Source organism: Styela clava, chromosome 2 (genome assembly GCF_964204865.1).
Source record: "Styela clava chromosome 2, kaStyClav1.hap1.2, whole genome shotgun sequence".
Taxonomy (NCBI): domain Eukaryota; kingdom Metazoa; phylum Chordata; class Ascidiacea; order Stolidobranchia; family Styelidae; genus Styela; species Styela clava.
In genome coordinates this window covers 27611929-27615536 of record NC_135251.1, presented here as the reverse complement: position 1 = coordinate 27615536, position 3608 = coordinate 27611929, and the positions used below count along the sequence as shown (strand labels likewise).

General features: G+C 55.5%; 2 non-coding genes and 1 pseudogene across 2 annotated transcripts; all 3 read left to right on the top strand.

Annotated features, from left to right (window-relative positions):
* Positions 1 to 966: 966 nt before the first annotated feature.
* On the top strand, positions 967 to 2776 carry LOC144420292 (small subunit ribosomal RNA). The gene has a single exon (XR_013474645.1). It is a non-coding gene; the product is annotated as a small subunit ribosomal RNA (ribosomal RNA).
* Positions 2777 to 3074: 298 nt separating this feature from the next.
* LOC144420109 (5.8S ribosomal RNA) lies at positions 3075 to 3228 on the top strand. The gene has a single exon (XR_013474468.1). It is a non-coding gene; the product is annotated as a 5.8S ribosomal RNA (ribosomal RNA).
* Positions 3229 to 3516: 288 nt separating this feature from the next.
* Positions 3517 to 3608, top strand: part of LOC144420357 (large subunit ribosomal RNA) — a 3695-nt pseudogene continuing 3603 nt past the window's right edge.

Sequence of the window (3608 nt, the reverse complement as noted above, 5' to 3'; positions counted from 1 at the left end):
AAGCCGAGCCGAAAAAAGTTAAAGTACAAACGTGCAAGCATACTAACCTAACCCTAGGTAAGGCATGTCAGAGCGAAAGACAGTAATTTCGAATGAGCCAAGAAAGAGCGGTGCGGGGCCGGTCGGAGCGCACCCTTTTCTCGGTGGCTGGCGGGCGAGAGAGTGCTGCGTCGCCGGCATCGGCGTCGAAAGAAGCCGAGCCGAAAAAAGTTAAAGTACAAACGTGCAAGCATACTAACCTAACCCTAGGTAAGGCATGTCAGAGCGAAAGACAGTAATTTCGAATGAGCCAAGAAAGAGCGGTGCGGGGCCGGTCGGAGCGCACCCTTTTCTCGGTGGCTGGCGGGCGAGAGAGTGCTGCGTCGCCGGCATCGGCGTCGAAAGAAGCCGAGCCAAAAAATGTTAAAGTACAAACGTGCAAGCATACTAACCTAACCCTAGGTAAGGCATGTCAGAGCGAAAGACAGTAATTTCGAATGAGCCAAGAAAGAGCGGTGCGGGGCCGGTCGGAGCGCACCCTTTTCTCGGTGGCTGGCGGGCGAGAGAGTGCTGCGTCGCCGGCATCGGCGTCGAAAGAAGCCGAGCCGAAAAAAGTTAAAGTACAAACGCGATGCTAATGAGCGAGCCGTTGTCTCGACTAATATGTAGGGGGCGTTCGATCGAGCGTCTGGCTTGAGCGCTTGTCGGCCTAGCAGAACGGTCGCATTGTTATGCCCGGGTTTTAGGCACCGCTGCAGGCGGCCGGCAGAGCTCTTGTTTGTGCGAAACTGAATGGATCGAGCCCGAGAGAGGGCGAGCAAAGAAAAAACGCAAATCGCTCCGCCTGGCACTGCCGGCGAGAGCGTGGACGTCGCGGCCAGCGACTGTCGAAGCTGAGTACGGCCGCAGGCGATCGCCTCGGTCTTAAACGAATGCGACGAGCACGCGCCGGGCGGCCCAGCAAGGGCCGAGCGCAGCTGTCGCAGCTATCTGGTTGATCCTGCCAGTAGTGATATGCTTGTCTCAAAGATTAAGCCATGCAGGTGCAAGTACGAGTTCTCGTAAAGCGAAACTGCGAATGGCTCATTAAATCAGTCTTGGTTTATTTGGTCTCGTAAGCGAAGTGGATAACTGTGGTAATTCTAGAGCTAATACATGCATTAAGCGCCGATTTCGGGAGGCGCGCTTTTATCAGATCAAAACCGACCGGGTTCGTCCTGTGACGTTTGATGACTCTGGATAACCACGCGGATCGTACGGTCTCTGCACCGACGACGTATCATTCAAGTGTCTGCCCTATCAACTGTCGAAGGTACGCTACGTGCCTACCTTTGTGATAACGGGTAACGGGGAATCAGGGTTCGATTCCGGAGAGGGAGCCTGAGAAACGGCTACCACATCCAAGGAAGGCAGCAGGCGCGCAAATTACCCATTCCCGACACGGGGAGGTAGTGACGAAAAATAACAATACAGGACTCTAACGAGGCCCTGTAATTGGAATGAGTACATCCTAAAACTCTTAACGAGTATCCATTGGAGGGCAAGTCTGGTGCCAGCAGCCGCGGTAATTCCAGCTCCAACAGTGTATGCTAAAGTTGTTGCGGTTGAAAAGCTCGTAGTTGGATTTTGGGCGAGCGCCGCCGGTCCGTCGCAAGGCGTGTCACTGGTTGCGTTCGCCTCACCTTCGGTTCTCCGTCGGTGCTCTTGACTGAGTGTCGGCGGTGGCCGATAAGTTTACTTTGAAAAAATTAGAGTGTTCAAAGCAGGCTGTTCGCCTGCATAGTGTTGCATGGAATAATGGAATAGGACCTCGGTTCTATTTTGTTGGTTTTCGGAGCACGAGGTAATGATTAAGAGGGACAGACGGGGGCGTCCGTACTCTGCCGTTAGAGGTGAAATTCTTGGATCGGCGGAAGACGAACTACTGCGAAAGCATTCGCCAAGAATGTTTTCTTTAATCAAGAGCGAAAGTCAGAGGTTCGAAGACGATCAGATACCGTCCTAGTTCTGACTATAAACGATGCCAACTAGCGATCGGGAGGCGTTACCATGACGACCTTTCCGGCAGCTTCCGGGAAACCAAAGTCTTTGGGTTCCGGGGGAAGTATGGTTGCAAAGCTGAAACTTAAAGGAATTGACGGAAGGGCACCACCAGGAGTGGAGCCTGCGGCTTAATTTGACTCAACACGGGGAAACTCACCCGGCCCGGACACAGGTAGGATTGACAGATTGAGAGCTCTTTCTTGATTCTGTGGGTGGTGGTGCATGGCCGTTCTTAGTTGGTGGAGCGATTTGTCTGGTTAATTCCGATAACGAACGAGACTCTGGCATGCTAAATAGTTACGCGACCTTCTCGGTCGGCGTCTAACTTCTTAGAGGGACTAGTGGCGTTTAGCCACACGAGATTGAGCAATAACAGGTCTGTGATGCCCTTAGATGTCCGGGGCCGCACGCGCGCTACACTGAGTGAAGCAGCGAGTGTCTAACCTAGGCCGAAAGGTCCGGGTAACCCGTTGAACCTCATTCGTGATTGGGATAGGGACTTGCAATTGTTTCCCTTGAACGAGGAATTCCCAGTAAGCGCAAGTCATCAACTTGCGTTGATTACGTCCCTGCCCTATGTACACACCGCCCGTCGCTACTACCGATTGAATGGTTTAGTGAGATCCTTGGATCGGCCCCGTCGCGGCTGGCAACGGCCGCGTCGGCGTGTCGAGAAGACGATCAAACTTGATCATTTAGAGGAAGTAAAAGTCGTAACAAGGTTTCCGTAGGTGAACCTGCGGAAGGATCATTACCGAAAGTGGTGGTAGGCCCCGGCCGACCGCGCACTTAATTGTCTTTGGGTGCCGCCGAGAGGGCGGCCGTCAATCGGGGTTCCGCCCCGTGCGACACGCGTAACACGTTGGCATAGAAAGGCAGCCGAGTGCGATGGTGGCTTCTGGGCACCGCGCTCGATGTGCCGCCGGCCCAGCCCGGCGGTCGCTCGGCGCCGTTTGTTGGTGTTTTTGTGCAGTTGTTGTCGGTGGTGGTTTTGTGGTCGATCCCACAGTGTGACGTCCGCGCGCTTCGGCGCCGGGCGAAACGTCGAGGACGACTCTTAACGGTGGATCACTCGGCTCGCGAGTCGATGAAGGACGCAGCCAAGTGCGAGAAGTAATGTGAATTGCAGAACACATTGAACGTCGACCTTCTGAACGCGAATTGCGGTCTCGGGTCAATCCCGGGACCGCGTCTGCCTCAGGGTCGCGTTCGTCCTCACCCGAGGGCCGTCGCCTGGCCTCTGCGAAGACGGCCGGGCGTCGCCCCAAGTTGAAGCGGTCGCCGAGCTTTCTCGGCGCGACCGCGTGTCCCGTACACCGCCGGCCCCTCGACGTGTTCAACTACGTTCGAGGGGCGGGTCCAGGTCGGTCGGTCCGGTCACGAGATCAAGACCGACCGTGGGCCAAGGCGGCGACGGTACGCGCTCGGTCGGCGCCGGCGGCGACGACTTGCGATGCCAGCGGGCCGTGTAAGAAGCGGCCCGCTTGACACATACGACCTGAGTTCAGGCGAGAGCACCCGCTGAATTTAAGCATATTATTAAGCGGAGGAAAAGAAACCAACAGGGATTCCCTGAGTAACGGCGA